Below are 19600 nucleotides of genomic sequence, written 5' to 3' on the forward strand. Positions count from 1 at the left end.
GGGGGTCCCAAAACTTTTTTTTTCCATAGACTGAATGGGAAAACAATTTTGCTCGCGCCTACAGCCCAAACCGCTGGACGGATTTCCACCAAATTTGGACCAGGAGCAGCGGCTTGGTCCCGAAAGCGTGCTTTTGCAAATTTGGTGAAAATCCGTCCAGTATTTTTTTTTAAAATGACCAAAAAGTAGGTAAAAAAAAATTAGTGATATCTGTGTTCGGTTCGCGGACACACTTCCCTGTTTGCTCCGCGGACAGTGTCCTGATTGGCCAGTAGTCTTGCGTGATGTTCGCGGACATGCAACGTGTTCGCTGATTGGACGGCGTGGAGCGTGAAGCGCGTCAGATTTTTCGGTAGTGCCCGCCATCTTGGATTCGCGGACGTCCGCGGACAGCGCGGTGAAACTTTGTTCAAAATGTGTATTTTGTAGAGTGTGTTTTTTATGTGTTAGACGTTCTTTTTGTGTTCGATTTGTTTGCGGACATCACGGGTGTTCTGAAATGTTCTAAATAAACTGACTGGGGGGTGTTCTAAGGACTCAATATGTGTCTGTTTTGTTCGCAAGCAAAGTGAAACTGTTCTAAGAACACTCGCGGTGTCCGGGGAGTGTTCGTAGGTGGTGTCCTGAGGACGCTGTCCGTATTGGTCTGTCAAGTTGAATGTGTTCTAAGAACACCCGCGGTGTCCTGAAATGTTTGCAAATAAACAAAATGGGGGTGTTCTGAAGACGTTTTTGAGAACACTCCCGGTGTCCTGAAATGTTCGTAGGGGGTGTCCTGAGGACGCTGTCCGTATTGTTCTCTGTCAAGTTGAATGTGTTCTAAGAACACCCGCGGTGTCCTGAAATGTTCGCAAATAAACAAAATGGGGGTGTTCTGAAGACGCTTCTAAGAACACTCGCGGTGTCCGGGGAGTGTTCGTAGGGGGTGTCCTGGGGACGCTGTCCTTATTGTTCTCTGTCAAGTTGAATGTGTCCTAAGAACACTCGCAGTGTCCTGAAATGTTCGCAAATAAACAAGATGGTGGTGTTCTGAAGAAGCTTCTAAGAACACTCCCGGTGTCCTGGAATGTTCGTAGGGGGTGTCCTGAGGACGCTGTCCGTATTGTTCTCTGTCAAGTTGAATTTGTCCTAAGAACACTCGCGGTATCCTGAATAAACTCGGTGTTAGAATAAACAAGATGGGGGTGTTCTGAAGACGTTTTTGAGAACACTTCCGGTGTCCTGGAAAGTTCGTAGGGGGTGTCCTGAGGAAGCTGTCCGTATTGTTCCCTGTCAAGTTGAATGCGTCCTAAGAACACTTGCGGTGTCCTGAAATGTTCGCAAATAAACAAGATGGGGTGTTCTGAAGACGTTTTTGAGAAAACTCCCGGTGTCCTGGAATGTTCGTAGGGGGTGTCCTTAGGACGCTGTCCGTATTGTTCGTTGTTAAGTTGAAAGTGTTCTAAGAACTATCGCGTTGTTCTGAAATGTTCGTAGGGGGTGTCCTGAAAACGGTGTCCGTATTGTTCGCTGGCAAGTTCAAAGTGTTCTAAGAACACTCACATTGTTCGCGGACATTAAAAGTTTCCCATAGATCATAGTTGAACTGTTTGACTCTATGGATGTGATATGCTGCGGTGGTTGTTGCCAGGGCATAGAGTCTTGGGTGCATGGCCATTTGGCCATGCACCCAAGACTCTATGCCCTGGCAACAACCACCGCAGCATATCACATTCATATTTGCTTATAACTTTGGGTGAAAAACAAATGTATAAGGAACAAAGGCATTAGATACTATGGATGTGATATGCTGCAATGGTTGTCCTTATTATTGTATACTTACTGTTTGGTCTAGTAATGGGAGTCCATGTTTTTCTTCTTCATTTCTGTGATAAAAGAAAATAGCATGTTAGTATTAGTATTTTGTAATGACTTATTACATTGTATAAGCAATATACTTTTATTTTCTTTCGACCCTCATATTTAGTAGAGTACAAATCAGAGTACTGTGCAATTTGCTCAGTTTCTGTATTTGTTGCTAAAATCATTGGGTCTGTGGGAGAAAAAAAAATCCATGTTGGATTAAAAAAAAAAACCTTTTTCTGTTATGCTACAGTTTATTTGTTTGTTTGTTTTCAGTGTTCACTTGTTGTTTCTGGCTAATGCTTTATACTTTGCTTTGTTGTATTTTTTTTGGAGCAGTAACAGATTCTTCATTTGTTTTGATATTATAAAATTTTGGAGCAGTTAGATACCAATTGGCGTATTCTAACTGTCTATTTTTTTAATATATTTTAGTGGTTTTGATTTATCTATTTGGATATTGTTAAATTTTGGGACAGTTAGATACCAATTGGCGTATTCTAACTGTGTATTTTTTGGCCTCATTTAGTGGTATTCATTTATCTGATTAGTTGTTGTAGAATCTTTGAGCTGTTAGATAGCTTTTGGAGTATTCTAACAGTTTATATTATTTTAACACAAATTTATAATTTTGGGACAGTTAGATACCAATTGGCGTATTCTAACTGTGTATTTTTTGGTCTAATTTAGTGGTATTCATTTATCTGATTAGTTGTTGTAGAATCTTTGAGCAGTTAGATAGCTTTTGGAGTATTCTAACAGTTTATATTTTTTTAACACAAATTTACTTAAAGGTTTAAATACAGTTTATTTATCAAATTTTGGTTTTAAGAACATCAAATAAGTGTTTGTAAGATTTGCTGGTAATCTCTGCTTTAGAGTAATGGTACTATCATTACATTCAAACCATCCACATTTCTTTTTTATATATGCCGTGTAGTGCCCTGAATTGGTTGTGGCCCCTGCGTGGTAGATTATACCTATTGTTGTGAAGGTTTTCTTACCAAGTGATATTTGACTATATGTGAATCCAGTCAGCTTGCAGTTGTTTTTGGTACCATCTGCATTGTAACGTAGAAGCATTAGTATTACGTATTTACTATGTGTTTGTATTACTAACGTGGAGCGATTATCTGAATTGCAGGTAGAGCATAATCTACCATGGTTTGCATTTTGTACAAGTTGCTGAAATGGAATGGATTCACAATTTGGTATTGATATATATATGAAGCGTTCATTGGGAATTTCTTCTTGTGTCACATTGTTGCACAGAGTGCATGTATGTTTCCACATGTATGAAATCTGGAAGATTTCATTTATAGGTATGTTTTTGTTTTCCAGTACTAATAGTAAGTACATTAGAAATTCTTGTGGATCTTCCTGTGAGTTTATAGTGAATTTCACCATTCCAGCACAGTAGTCCAATTGTCGTCTTATTCCAAAAACATTATATGTGTTGTCAGGATTGTTTGCTGCATTTCTGTGAAGTACTAACATTTGCAAACACAAAGGGTCTGTACTGTGTAAGTAAATGTTGTCAACAATTGCTTTTTTTGGAGTTTTCCTTCCTTCTTTAAAGAAGTACCTGGTTTACTTTCTCTAATTGATTCTTTTTTGTTTGTGGTACTTGATGAAGTATTAGTTTCTTTTACTCTCTTTGGAGGATTTGCAGTGACGTCCTGTTGCATTTCTGTTTGATTTAGTTTTCTTTTACAACATTTTAGTTTTTGTGGAACAGAATATGTGTTTAGATGGGGAGTGTATAGTGAGCGAAGTCTATTATATTCTAAAATGCAAGGAATATCAGCGTTTACTTTACTTGCATCAAAGTTCATTAGAAATAGACCATCAAGTATACATAAGCGTGATAGTGCTACGTAGCTCATGACTTCTTTAAAGACTGTGTTACCAATATCTATCATTGCTTTGTCTAGGGTAAGACCTTGTGATTTATGAATCGTGACTGCATATGCAAGAGTTAGAGAAAATTGTTCTCTGCGTACATACATATCTTTGAAGAGAAGGAATCTAGCTGTTGAGCGTCCTATCCGTTTTACTTCTGAAAGTTTGTCAAAGAGTATATTGACAAACTGAATTTTGTTGTCACGTGGGTATGTTTGAAAGCCAACAACTGTACCCAGTGCTCCATTAACTAGTCCTTGGTCCACGTCAAGTTTACGTTTAAGCATTACTCTGCAATTTAAGGATAATTTTAACATCTTTTCTAAGCCTGCTGTGTTTGAGATTGATTTTTCTAAATTATTTAGTCTTGTTGTGGCTTGGTCACACATGGGTAGTGTCATACCATGTACATCTAGTTTGTCTGTGGTGCTAATTTCCATTATTGGTTGCATTTCTTTACTTAACATTATTTCATTGAATTTGAGACAGCTTGCAAGAGTTGGCATTAAGGCCATACAATTGACATTTTTGTGGGCTAATTGTTCCATAACATCTGTAGCACATGCATTATCGCCATAAAGTGCATTAATGTGCCGGGTTTTCAATGTTGCTTCTGCTTCTTTAGAAAGTATACCAACTCTCAAACTTTTTAAAATGTTGGCATAAGTTAGATCTGCAGATTGGCGCATGTTTTCTGTTAATTCTCTGTATTGGAAATGTTGCCAAAGGTTGACATTTCCAATGCTGCCAACAGTTTTACGGCAGAGTTTGTGCCCTAATGTTTTAAAAATAGGTTCACCTTTTACTGGTGTTAATTGAAGCAGATCTCCAAAAACAATAATGTGTTTTCCTGCAAAGAGCTCTTCATAGTCTGTTTTGAGTACTTCTTGTAATCTGAGGTGAATCAAAGCTAACATCAGGTTGGAGACCATGCTCACTTCATCTGTTAGTAGCATTTTCATTTGTTTCAATACTCTGCGTAATTCCATTGCAGCTTCTGCAGAAAGTTTGTAATAGTCTAATTTGTTCTGGTGTTCTACTGGTAATAGTAGTAATCAGTGTAATGTAACACCACCTATGTTGTAGGCAGCTAAACCTGTGAGGGCAGTGACAACAGCTGACAGTTTGTTGTTTGTCAATTGTTGAAGGAACTTACTAATGATTTTGATTAGGAATGTTTTGCCAGAACCAGCTTCACCACTGACGTACAGTAGTATAGGTTTATAATTATGGCAGGAACATTCTTTATTTTCATGTTTTACACCATGTGCAATTTGTTTTGTTACTTCTTGAAAAATGCTACTTTGCTCATTGTTTAGTTTTGATTGTAGTATAGTTAAGTCTTCCTTATCTTCATACTGACACATGGTGTTTTCTACTTCTATCATAGCTAATTCTGCCTCATTTGTTATTAGTGGTTCTCCCAGTGGTTCTTGGCTTCCTGTTACAGAAGGTTGACTACTGTCAGGAGTATCCTTATCTAGTTGGGCTTGGAGTTCTTCATGTTTCTGTTCATTGTGCAACATTGTTTTGTACTGTGTAAAGTTTACATCAGTTATAGTGCTTTCATTTGCTTTGAAAGCATCCTCATATGAGTCATAGTTATCTAGTAATTGTTCTTCTTTTCTCCATGGTTTGAAGAGTTGTAGCAGGGACATGTAATATACTTCTTTATGTTGAGGAGTCTTCAATGACAATTTGATATGATTAATTACATTTGGTTTAGTGAGTTTAACTAAGCTGCCTTCACAGTCTGTCACTCTATATTTACCTTTTTTTTTATCAGGTTTCATATTTTTTTTGTATGTGTAGTTTTGGGCTATTTGGTATAGACACATGTTTTCCAAAGTATTAATTCTGTTTGGGTAGTATGTGTCCAATAAATTGTTTTTTAAAATGTCTTGGCTGTTGGGATCATGTTTGGCTATTGTTTCTATATCTTCATATGATTTTAGAACTCTTTTACTAGATTTAGCTGGACCAAGACTTAGCCATACTATATTTTCAGATTTACCATACAATGAAGTACCAGTTAAACGATCAGCTGCTTCATAAGATCCACATTCTCTATGGGTGAGAATTTTTATGCCCAAGCTGTATAATTTCTGAGATACTGTTTTATCTGATGACAGGTCATTCCAGAGGTCTTGGAGCTCTGTCTTTTCTGCTTTAGTTAAGTATGCTGTGACATATCATGCAACTGCAGTAGAATTGTCTGCAATGTACTGCACATCTATGTTTGCATTCCATAAGTGGGCAATGATTGCATTATAATCATTGATATATTTTTCTTCTTCTTTTCTTTTTATGTAATATGTATTTTTAGGTGACTTACCTTTAACACTATGTCTAACTGAAGACATGAGGTTGTTTACTTGACCTGTATTTGTAACTGGTCTAGGGAAACCAAATCGGCATTTGGAGTAGTATTTGCCTTTGTTTTTGTATTTGCGACGACAATATTTTCCACATTTGTGTCTTTGAAATTGTAAAATTTGTGCATGAAGATCACTATTTGTGGCTTCTGATGGAATTTCAAAAGTGACATATTTTTCAATAAACTGTAAAACAGTGGCATCACTGTCTTGACCAAATTTAGGAGCATCTTTAATCCATAAAAGCATGTGGATATGTGGTGCTCCTCTGGCTTGGTATTCTTTTCTCCAAAAGAAGTGTTGCACTTCTCCAAGGGGAGGAACAGTTTTATTACAAATAAAATGTAGCATAGCAATGAAGCGATGGTGAAAATATCTTGAAACATTAACAGGATCCAAAGAACAAAGTTCTCCAGGTGTTAGAATATCTATGTTTGTTTTATTTTTATTTGATATGCGTAGGAAATCATGTAAATCTTCCCATGCATATTCTGCACAACTTAATGTAACAAACCAAGTGGGTGGGCCAAGGTTTCTGATCGTACAACGTACATGTCCATGACGTCGATACTCTTTAGTACCACGCGTATTTGCTAATAGATTTGTAATATTTGATTGTAAAACCTCATCCTTTTGTTGCACTTTCTCTAATAATTGTGTAGCTGTCATATTTTGAAAGTGTTATCCTGATTTTAATATGTGTGCAACTCCGTAACATAAAGTTGCTAGTTCACTTTCAAAGAGTAGGTGGAATATGTATTCCACATTTTGTCTAAATCTGGGATCTTCAGAATACATCCGTAATGAGCGGTATTCTGAAGCTGATATTTGAATAGGTCTATCATCATACCGTCCTCCTTTGCCAGTAGGAAAGAGTAGAGGAAAAGCACGTGCTTCTATACTTTTTTCCCATATACTGATTGGCGATCCTTTTGTTTGACGCATTTGGTAAGTTTCCAGTACATCTTGTACGGTGTCATTACAGTGCAAAGGATGAATTGTATAATGGTCTAAAGTATTTGATATTGTAGCAGGATCTAGTAGCTCAAATTGACCAGCTTCTTGTGTTTCTTGAATTATTTCAGTTGTATCTTTCAAGTTTTCTTCAATATTAATTTCTTTGTAATATTCATTATTCTCTTTAAGATATTGGAAGGCTTGTCTAACTTTATATAAATCTACCAGCTGTTGCCATATTTTTTTGTCTTTTGTAGGTACTCCATTTACTAATATAATTAAAGATTGCTGCATTGGGCGTTGCACTCCTAGAGTATGCACATTTTCTTTTAGATTTAATTGGTAAATAAACTACTTTTCCACGAATGCCTTTTACCAATTCAGAGGGAGGTAATTTTGCTGTTTTTGGTTGAAGGCGTATTATTGCTTGAAATGGGTGTACTCTTTGAATTATGATGCTCTCATATAAATGAAGTTGTTGTAGAGGTTTTGGTACTGGGTATAATTCCAAATTATTGGTGATAGAACGTGAAGGAGTTTGGTTGTTGTCAAGTTTTGTAGTGAAATAACTGCAAAGTATTAAGGGCTCAGTTATTTCATATTTGTTTTCTGCTACAAGGTAGAGAGCTAATTCAAACCATTTAGAATCTTCATTGTCTTCTATTTTGTATGATAGGTCCACAGTTTTTGTGTTACTTTTATAAAAAAATTCTACGGCAACATACACATACATGGTTTTTGGTACTTCAGCTGATGTACTTTTACATTTTAGTATTTCTTTTTTGTATGTGTTTAGCAAAAGGTTGCCATGTGTAGAATTGTTGCTTAATTGGTTTAAAGCTATTTCATTCTGTAAATGGCTTTCACTTCCAAAATATGTTTTCTGATATAGTGAATTTCTTCAAGTAGGTCTTTTGCTGTACCATGTAGAAGGATGTTATTTAACTTTGCTAGTGCTAAAGCAGGACTTTTAGCATAGTACAGTTTATAGACTAGATAGTTGAATGATGTGTTGATATCCTTTTGATATCATGGAAAGTGGTTTTACAAGTAGGTCCTCTAACGCAGGCCAATGAATGTCCTTGTAGTCCTGTGTACTTGCGCACTGGACAGGTATCTATATTTTGCAGTAATTTAATTTTCATTTTGTCTTTGCTTTTTACATATTTATTGAGGAATTGGCGTAAAGATTTGAAACATTGTTTGGGAATGTTACACATTGACGTGCATGGCCATTTGTACACTAGACGTTCTGATTCAGTTGAATGGAGGGGTAATTCTAAGTTTTCAGGGCATATTTTTGTAAGAAGTACTTCTTGTTCCATTATGGTATTATTCACTTTTTCATAACCTCGACCACTGCTATGTATGGCAATTGTATTCGTTTGCTTTTGTTTGTACGCTTCTTCATTAAAATATGGTTCTGTGCTTGTAGTGTGATTCCATTCACCTCCGCTGATACTTAAGAAGTTCTTTCTGTTGATATTTCGCTTATTGAGAAGTCTTTTTTGTAATTTAGTTATTAGTTTTGTTAGTGGTTTCATTTTGTTCAACAGTAAAATAAATACATTTCTTTTGAGAAGAATTGCACTGTCCATCAATGCTTCTAAGATTAATTTCCTACGATAGGTTTTAAGCTTTGAACCTGATTTCTCTCCTGTTTTTATAAGATTTTGAAGGACTTTGTGACAGTATATTTTGGCTAAAATACTTTTCTTGGTATGCTTACTTTGCACTATATTAAAATTTGAAGAAGTAGTTTTATCTGTACTGATAGCTGATTTTCTGTTAATTGTTTTTTGGTTTGTTTTACATTTTGATAGAGGAAGCGAAGTTGCTGTACTTGAAACTTCTTGTGTTTCACTAAATGATTGTATTAGCTGTTTCGTTTCAACTTTGTTTACAAATTCTGCTAGAGATGGATGCTTATGTTGGACACCTTTATTTTCATTTGCTCTACTTTTGCGTTTCTTTCTACGGACTTGACTTTTGGTAGGCATTCTTTAGGGTCTGTTGAAAAAAATAAAGAAGATATGGGTTGGGGTGTTCTGGAATGTATGTGTGCTGTGTGCATGAGTGTTTGAGTAAGATGATAAAGATGTATGTAATGGTGTGTGATTGTGCATTGGGAACTAAAACTAGTAGGGATAGGTATTCTTGAATTTATGTGTTACTAAACTGGGGTTCAGATGACAAAAAAAAAGTAAGCTAGTGGTGTGGAAAAGTACAAATAGTAAATCTAATGTATACAATTAAAACAGTTGTTTGTTCGATAATATAAAAATTGTAGTGGTTCAGTTGGGTAATTTGTGTGTCCAAAAATAGAAATTTGTGGGCCATTCTGGCTGTAAATCGCTGTTTAAGACATGGACATTTTTGGACAAAATGGTACAAAATCTCTATTTTTAGAAACCAAAATAGCTCGTATTAACTTTATAGTATATTTGATTAATAATACAAATATTATGGTGATATTTTACTTACTTTTTTTTCAAATTAACAGGTAACTTCTTAGTTTTTCTTTCTTCTTCGAATTCGGCTGCTTCTTTTCAGGAAACTGGTCTTCACTGTAATTGTAAAAGCTTCAAATTAGTAACTTTGTTTGTATATAGCACTGTTTTTAATTTAGATATTGATTTTTTTAATTGAAATCCTCAGTGCCTTCTGTAAAACCATTAAACTCATTTATTTACATAAGATACATTGCATCAGTTCAGCACATATGATATGTTCTTAATGAACAAATTGTATTGAATGACTAACTGTAGCAAAAAAATAATATCTTTACTATGTCTTGTGAAATTTACAATATATTAGTGAATACCACTATTTCTGTAAGTAAACTGTTCTAGGTAATAGCGCCTCAATGTCATGTCTAATTTAAAGTAATTAAGTAAATAAATAAATAAAAACAAAAAATATGAAATTGTATAAGTATTTTTATAAAGGTTTAAACATAGATTGTGTTTGCATGCAATTTTGTTTGAATATATGTAGTCTATATATTTCATTTAAAAAATGTTTGTTTAACATGATTTGAATGTGTGTGTATAAAGAAAGTAAATAGTATAAAGGTTTATAAGTGATAGTTGATTGTAGGAAATTGAAAAAAGTACAGTAAATTCATTTTACAGATTTTACAAGGTAAAAGTCTGTTTGAAAATGTGTTCATTTACTATACAGAAAATATGCATACCTGAAGTTTGTGTTCATGCATATGGATATGCATGGAGCTGCAAGTAGAAATCTTGAAGACTTGTACAGTATTTCTGGTAGATGCTGCTTGCCAATGATATGACACTTGTACTCAGAGAGATTCAGAGTACATTTGCAGTGCTGATCTATGATGATGCATTTAGATGTAGAGGTCTTGAATGTGATTGGTGCATGGTCATGTGATTTTTGAGGTACATCCAATGAGGGAATGGCAGAGAGAGTGTAGTGGAAATGGTAGAAGGGCTGTTCATGTTACGATATGTCCGCGGACATGGCGGTAGTTCGCGGACATTGGGAGTTACATCCGGGGATTTTTGGGTTCAGAAGTCATGCAAATGAGAATAAGCACTGAAAGGGATTGGTCAGGAAAGTTTGGTGGGTGTGTTGTGCCAGGAGAGATTTTCTCAGATACTCTTTTTGCTGAGAGAACAAAAGATAGCTATGGCTGTGTGTTTCAGAAAACAGATTGTTTGGATTTTAGGAGATTCGTGGATACATTGGTTGAAGGTGCATGCAGAAAGCTGTGGAGTAGCTGTAGATCTTGGATTCCCACATGTGGAAGTACACTGGCATCTAGTACGTGGAATGAAGTGGTTGGATTTGCTACCTCTCTGTGCTACTTTGGAGACAGAGCAACATCCAGACATAATTGTAATTCATTGTGGAGGGAACAGTTTAGGACATGTGACTGGAATTTCTTTGCAATTTGCTATGAAAGAAGGACTTAGGAAGGTTATGGACATGTTTCCTAATTCTCAAGTGATATTTTCACGGATTGCGCAGAGACAAATGTGGCTTTGTTCTTCTTCATTTGGTACACAAATGGAAAAAGCAAGGCGCAATGTTAATAAGGCTGTTTGTGCCTTTCTAAGCGATTTTGGCATGTCTTCTTTTCACAATGAAAATATTATGTTTTGTAGTACATACATTTTTCGCAGAGATGTAGTCCATCTTACTTATGCTGGCAATCAGATTTTTCTGAGAAATGTACAAAATGCATTGCGACCTTTTTTGGAATTACAACGATTTTGAAGTAGATGTTAAGCATTTTCAATTTTTGACTTACAAACACCACCCAAAGGCTCTTTTCAGAGCCACCACTTCTTTCCAGAGAAAATTACAATGTTTGTGATGGAGTAGCAACCCAATTTTTTTAATGTTCGCGAACTGTCCGCGGACTCCTAAAAAATACAAAGAGCTCTGCTTCATTTATTTTCACTTCTATTTTTTAACTGGGAAAGGCGGCTCTGAAAAGAGCCTTATTTTTTTTTGATTTTTGTAATTTTGTATTTTTTTTGGTTTTTCAGACACGACACACTAGGAGAGGAGGGTAAAGGAGGGTAAAGGGGGGGACACCAACCACAGGGATAAGAAAGGGCGAGCTGAGAGAGGAAGATGTAGAGTGGGTTTTATTTGGGTAGTGAGCAGGAGAGCACTCCGAAGTCGCTCCCCCCTGCAGAGTACTGTGTGACAGTACATACATACAACTGTGACCCTCGAAAGGAAAGGGTCATCAGCATTCTGTATGGCCTGTGAGGCAGCTTGAGGAAGACGCTGTCCCACAGAGGTGGCCCTTGTGGTGACAGGATCAGAAACAGAGGATGAAGTAGAGGAAATCAACCTGCTACGTTCTTCGCAAGGTACAACCTTGCGAATAGCCCCAGAGTGAAATGACCTCAGGTGTCGCTTCATAGTAGTGGTCCCAAAGCTGTACTTACCATGCTTCCCGCGACTGAGTATCATTTTGCACTCATTGCAGGTAACACGGTTCGCACGAGCCTTAGGAACATTACCATGAATGGTAAATAACCGCCACACCCAAGACTCACGCCTAGTGCGGGTAGTAGGGATTTCCTCTACCTCATTCTCATCATCCTCTTCTTCCTCCTCCGCATCCTCACTCCTGTTCCCCTCTTCAGGCCCTTGGGGAGGTGGTGGTGGTGGAGGTGGTGGGGGTGGTGCTGAAGCAGGTGCAGCACCAAGTGGCAGTTCAGCAGCCAAGGATGCCATCTCGATGATGGTGTAGTCTGCAGGTGGCAGCAAAAATCACTGTGTTCTGAAGAATAGCCAGAAACACAATGGGAATAAGCTCTTGGGCGTGGTCTTTTATAGGGGTGCTTGTGCGCGGTTCGCGGACATGCGCACTGTTCGCGGACAGATCGAACACAAAAAAAGGATCGGAAAGTTTCAAAAGGTATATAGAAACTCAAGATTGCTATGTGGGACTTGTGCCATGGTGAGATTTTATTCAAAAATATTATGGATTAACTGAAAATGTACTTTTAAATTGTTCGGGGACACGAACAGTGTACGCATTTCAGGACACACGATGAGCGTGGGCGTGGTCATATGATCCGTTCGCGAACTAGTCCGCGAAGGAAGCGCCTGTCCGCAGGACACCAAGTGCACGGAGATTGGTTAGCGCATGCGCATTGATGTCCTACGGACACTGTTCGGGTTCTGAAGTAATTAAAAGTGCGTCACAGGTGAAACGAACATTTCAGGACACCGCGTGTGTTCTTAGAACAGTTTAAACTTGGTAGCGAACAGTAATGACAGATATAGTGTTCTTCAGGACACGTGTAATTTCGTTTATGTACGAACATTTCAGGACACCAATTGTGTTCTTAGAACAGTTTCAATTGGGTAGCGAACACTACGAACAGGTATAGTGTTCTTCAGGACACCTCCATTTTCGTTTACGTACGAACATTTCAGGACACCAATAGCGTTCTTAGAGCAGTTTGAACTTGCTAGCGAACAGTACCGGACAGGTATAGTGTTCTTTAGGACACTTTCATTTTTGTTTGTTTACGAACAATTCAGGACACCCCGTGTGTTCTTAGTGCAGTTTCATGTTGCTAGCGAACACTACGAACAGTTGTACTGTTTTTCAGGACACATCATTTTCGTTTATTTACGAACATTTCAGGACACCAATAGCGTTCTTAGAGCAGTTTGAACTTGCTAGCGAACAGTACCGGACAGGTATAGTGTTCTTTAGAACACTTTAATTTTTGTTTCTTTACGAACATTTCAGGACACCACGTGTGTTCTTAGAACAGTTTCAACTTGCTAGCGAACAGTACAAACAGGTGTGGTGTTCTTCAGGACACCTCCATTTTCATTTATGTATGAACATTTCAGAACACTCGCACTGTCCGCGGACACTTTTATTGTTTTTAAAAAAAAAAAACGGAAACTATTCACAATACAATATAAAAATTAAACTTTATTTAACATATATTAATAATTTATGACAGAGAAGGTGAGGCAGAAACAGAAACAAAAACAGGAGAATTTGGGTTTCAACATGATTGGTATTAGGTGAAGAAGGCATGGAAGTCTCATCAAAACGTTTTGGATTATGGAGAGGGTTTGGGGATAATTGACTGGGATATGGTGAGGAGGGACAAGTACATGTGGGGCAATGGTATGAGTTTTTTGGTTTGAAATGATTTTCTACTAAAGTTTTTAAATTATTAAAATTAGCCAACAATACATCCATTTTTTCTTCTATATTGTGAAGACTGTTATCCATAACAGTGTTTTCTGAAGTTTTTTCTATTTTGGTATGCTCTGTACAAAAAAATAATATATATGTTAAATGTATATAAAAAAAATAATAAATAAATGGTTTATATTATAAACTGTTTACCATTAGTTTCACTATCTTGTGACATTTCTTCATGTGGGAAATTGTCCTCTAGCCATTTCTGTGAGAAAAAAAAAAAGATAATATGTTTTTTAATCTAATACAGAAAGTTTATAAATATATGAGTAAAATGAAGTACACTTACTATTTCTGGTAAGATAAGTCCTATGTATTCAGTGGGTCTGGTCTTGTTCTCAGTTCTGTTGTGTCTGTGAGGTAATTATGTTGGAAGCCAATTTATCTTCTTGTGGTATATTCCATTTCAGAACATATTGTATTTAAATGAATGGTTAGTGTGTTACATATATGGGTTACATTTCATATGTATTACTATATATAATGTGTTTGTGTGCTGCTTTTTGAATTTGTTAAATGTTCCTATATTAAGATATAACAATCAAACATACCCCACCCCCCCCCCACAGCTTTTAGGTAGTGGTACTGTACTCCGAACATGTCCGCGAACATTAAATATGTTCGCCGACATCAAGTTCATAAGAAGAGATCTAGTCAGTTCCATATGACATGTATATAAAGTCAAAGTCATTATTGTTAAGTTGTGCTACTAAAAAACTATATAATTCAGTGAAAAAAACTTTGTCCTGGGTGTTAGTCTTAGCAGTGCACGGTGGTGGCGCGAGTTATGGTTGCTTAGCTTACCATAACTGGCGAATTTCAAGGGTTTTTCGGTTTTACTTGGAACCATAACGTCCCTTTAACAAAGATTTTTCACTGAATTTCATAGGTTTTTAGTAGCGCAACTTAACCATAACGTCCCTTTAACAAAGTTTTTTTCACTGAATATATATATATATATATATATATTACATGGACGCAGTAGCGTCCATGTAGTTATGGTTAAGTTGGTGTTTCCATAGGAAGAGCATTTTTTGGGCGGCATATAACTTCGCTCCCTCTGGACGAATTCTCAACAAACTTTGCAAAAAAAGTATAGGGCCCACTCTGAATTTATTTGCAAAGTTTGGAGAGGTTTGGTCCAAGGGGGGCAAAGTTATAGGGGGGTCCCAAAACTTTTGTTTTTTCCCATAGACATAATGGGAAAAAACTTTGCGCACGCCTACAGCCCAAACCGCTGGACGGATTTACACCAAATTTGCGGCAGGAGCGGGGACTTGGTCCCGAAAAGCGTGCTTTTGCAAATTTGGTGTAAATCCGTACAGTAGTTTTTTTAAAAATGACCAAAATGTAAGGCAAAACAATTAGTGATATCGCCGTTCGCTCCGCGGACGGACTTCCCGGTTCGCTCTGCGGATAGTGCCCTGATTGGCCGAGCAGCTTGCGTGATGTCCACGGACATGCGACGTGTTCGCTGATTCGACGGCGTGGTGCATGAAGCGCGTCAGATTTTCTGTGCCGCCCGCCATCTTGCATTCGCAGACGACCGCGGACAGCGCGGTGAAACTTGGATTAAAAATTGTATTTAGTGGAGTGTGTTGGTGTGTAAGAGTGTTTGGGGAGGGTGGGGGAGTATGAGATAGGTTCAATGTTCTGTTTTTTTTATATGCTAGACACTTTTGTTGTGTTCGATTTGTCTGCGGACAACACGGCTGTTCTGAAATGTTCTATATAAACTAAATGGTGGGGTGTTCTGAGGACGGAGTATGTGTCCGTTTTGTTCGCAAGCAAGCTAAAATTGAGCTAAGAACACTCGCAGTGTCCTTAAATGTTCGTACATAAACAAAATGGGGGTGTCCTGAGGACGCTGTCCGTATTGTACTCTGGCAAGTTGAAAGTGTTCTAAGAACCCTCCTTATGTCCGTTGACATTATAATTTCCTATGGCCCTTACCAGACTTTTTGTCCACTAAACAAACGATAAATCAGGCTGCTGTGCGTCAACATTATGTGATAATCCTATCACTTGCCCCATCGACCTGGCTGACCTGCTTTTGCGACACTAAATCATATCTCCCGCCCCTAAGCCTGACATTATCAAAGCATTCATATTCCCCGTCTCTCTCCGTGACGGTACAGGGTGCGTAGCCAAACGCGCCCAGTCGTCTCCAGTCCTACGCGACTTTACACAGATCCCGGAAAACAACAAAGATCATCTCACAACACAGCGCGCAACAATTCGGAATATGAAACTGTGATTTAAAAGCAAACAGCAAGATTGTACATTTCGTAAAGTACTTTTATTTGACATCAAATGTTTAGAGAATATTCAGCTATTTGCATTTGTCTTTGCTGTCGATCCGCAAAAGTTCATCTTGAGTCACGCGCTGTTCCTTTGCGTTACACAGGGTGTTGGTTTATGATAAAAGAAGCACTATGGTCGTACTGATAATCGGAAGGCTGTTCCAACAATGAGGCATTAGACCACCATAATGGTTGGTATGTTGCTTCTAGCCGCTAGTACCGCGTAAGGCCCAGTCGTCTCCAGTCCTACGCGACTTTACACAGAACCGGGAAAACAACACAGATCATCTCACAACACAGCGTGCCACAATTCGGAATATGAAACTGTGATTTAAAAGCAAACAGCAAGATTGTACATTTCGTAAAGTACTTTTATTTGACATCAAATGTTTAGAGAATATTCAGCGATTTGCATTTGTCTTTGCTGTCGATCTGCAAAAGTTCATCTTGAGTCACGCGCTGTTCCTTTGCGTTACATAGGGTGTTGGTTTATGATAAAAGAAGCACTATGGTCGCACTGATAATCGGAAGTCTGTTCCAACAACGAGGCATTAGACCACCATAATGGTTGGTATGTTGCTTCTAGCCGCTAGTACTGCTTAAGGGCATATTGGTCCTTGGCGATTGTCCCATAAAATGGTGAGGGTCATGAAGTTGTTTAGAAGTAGCTGCACCTGGCAGTTAAAAAATCTGTCGGCCGGGGTCTGAAAATCGTGGCATTGACAGTACGAAGCACATACCTGTTTTAAAAAACATAAATTAGTCTCACCAGTCGATCTTCATTAAAAATATTCATTTTATTTATTAGGGCGTGAAACTATTTGCTAGCGAGGATAGTGCAACAGAGTATGTTAACTTATTCCCATTAACCCACCCTCTGTCCTCTGCCTTTTTCAGAGCCCTCTAAGCAACAAGGGACCAATTCGGTGGTGATAGTGCGCGGTAGAAAACACTATGCCATATTGAACGAACAAGTACAACTTAACGGGGCTTTAACGCCACGCTATTGTTATTATATTCCGGTATAAAATAATCTAAAGGGTTACTTACATTATATTGGCATTTTCCATTGTCTAAGCATAGTGCAGTCCCAAAATATGACTCTGTCTGTGCCAACGATCTTTCTCATAGTGATATAGTATATATAAAAGTGGTTTTGTTTCAGAAATTTCATCCTTATCGTGTCTTACGTTTTTGCAACACTCCTTCAAAAGAAGTCTTTTAGCACGATCCCTGTCTGTCAAGGTCAAAAAACAATAGAACCCTATAGTGCGAGTCGTGGGCCTCTCCGGCACGCGAGCAAAAAATGGAGGCAGCTCACCTTCACTGTAAACGACCATAAATTCTTAGTTTGCAACATTCTGTGTTCAGCCATCTCTGAGAAATTGCTTTTTACACTCCATCTTTGTATATTGTTTGCGTGCTAATAAAAAAACTTTGTTAAAGGGACGTTATGGTTCCAAGTAAAACCGAAAAACCCCTGAAATTCGCCAGTTATGGTAAGCTAAGCAACCATAACTCGCGCCACCACCGTGCACTGCTAAGACTAACACCCAGGACATCAAAGATGACATCACAAATGTCATTGAGGACATCACTAATGACATCACATGTGTATGTACTTTTCATGAAATATGTGTCCAAGGGATTCTTATTATAATGTTGCGAAAAAAGTGTCAAGGATCATTGCAATAAATATCATACCCTAATTAGTGCTTTGAACGATGCATTGATATAAATAGCATTCTATTATGGGGTTCTATCTAGTATACTAAGCTACTAATGCAGAAACATAGCATTGTGTGCAGCCTACAAGATGAAGGTATAATATTCGTAATGTTAATATGTTGAATAATGAAATGATAATTGTTTTCTTAATATATTTTTGTGTACTGTGAAATATTTAATAAGTAGCTAATAAAACCCATGTATTACATAATTGCATTACTATAGAGAAAACAGAAAGATACAGGATCACATACCAATATACATATACATAGGGTAAATAGCATCTTTGAAACAGAGAAATCATCATTTATTTGCTTGAAAATAATGCTGTCTTTAAAGCTTGTGTCTTCCCCTATGTATATGTTTCATATGATGTGACTGGACTCTAAGGGAATTACTATAAGAACCTACTTGTAGGATACGTCTACAAATAAAATACAATTTTTAGTTTCTGACTGTTACTGAAGAAAACCATGTGGCCTAGATATGTCAGCAAAAGAAAAAAGAGTGAGCCAGAAGAACACTTGCGGTGTCCTGAAATGTTCGTACATAAAGAAAATGGGGGTGTTCTGAGGACGTTGTCCGTATTGTTCGCTGGCAAGTTTCATGTGTTATACGAACACTCGCGGTGTCCTGAAATGTTCGAAAATAAACAAAATGGTGGTGTTCTGAGGACGTTGTCCGTATTGTTCGCTGGCAAGTTGCATGTGTTATAAGAACACTAGCGGTGTCCTGAAATGTTCGAAAATAAACAAAATGGGGGTTTTCTGAGGACGTTCTCCGTATTGTGTGACTGCTTAGCTGTATGCAATGAGGGAATGGCACAGAGAGTGAAGTGGAAATGGTAGAAGGGCTGTCCAAGAGTTACGTGGTCTGCGGACACCGCGGCTGTCCGTGGACAGGGCGTGCTACATCCGGGGTTTTCCATCAAATCCAGCATGGAAAGAAGACTGTAGGGATCAGCCAATCAGATGTTGAGGTTGTGGATTTGTGTTGAAAAAGACTGTGTGTAGTGAAGATGGCAGAAGTGGAGAAAGTCAGGGTGTTGGTGCTCGCAGATATGTTTGTGCATGGTTTACAACATAATGCTCAATGCAGGCATGTTGCAAAGAATTTTGTTGTTAAAGGAGTGGAGGTCGTGTGGAGCACTGTGCCTGATTGCAATGTGCAGGGAATTGTACAAGTTTGTGAAGATATGGGTGTTAGGAAAGATTTCGTTATTGTAGGGAATTTTCCTTCCATGTGGCAACCCCTAAACTTTTTGCTATTGTTTTTAACCTTGTTCTTGACTTTGCCAGAGAAGTACAGCCTTCTGCCGCACTTCTCTGGGCTTTCGCTCCTTTCTTACGGGGAAACTGACATGCCCTTAAGACAGTCAGTACCGGGGAACGTGGTTTCCCGTAGTTTCTTTTATCGTGTCGCAGCTTTAGTGCAACACGACACAAGAGGGCACTGTAAGCTAAGTTACAGCTCTCTTGGGTCTCTAGCCTTCTACAGGCCCTAGATACTCTTTTAGGATGGTATTTGATCGGTGCAAGTCATTCCGGGACTCGAATGGTGGCAGCGATCGTATTGTTTATTTTGAGCTCCTTTTGGCGTTCTGAGCACGTTTTTGCACTGAACCCAAAATGGTGGCCTGGCTCCCAAAATGGCCAGGCCGCGAGGCTCCTTTGTCTTGTCCACTGACCGTCTTGCTCCCTTCACCTTCCCCAGGTCCGGCGACCCGGGGCCTTCCTTATTTGGGCATGTACTTTCCCGCGAAACGT

The sequence above is a fragment of the Ambystoma mexicanum genome, chromosome 5p (assembly GCF_040938575.1).
Source record: "Ambystoma mexicanum isolate Mex_15411 chromosome 5p, UKY_AmexF1_1, whole genome shotgun sequence".
Classification (NCBI taxonomy): domain Eukaryota; kingdom Metazoa; phylum Chordata; class Amphibia; order Caudata; family Ambystomatidae; genus Ambystoma; species Ambystoma mexicanum.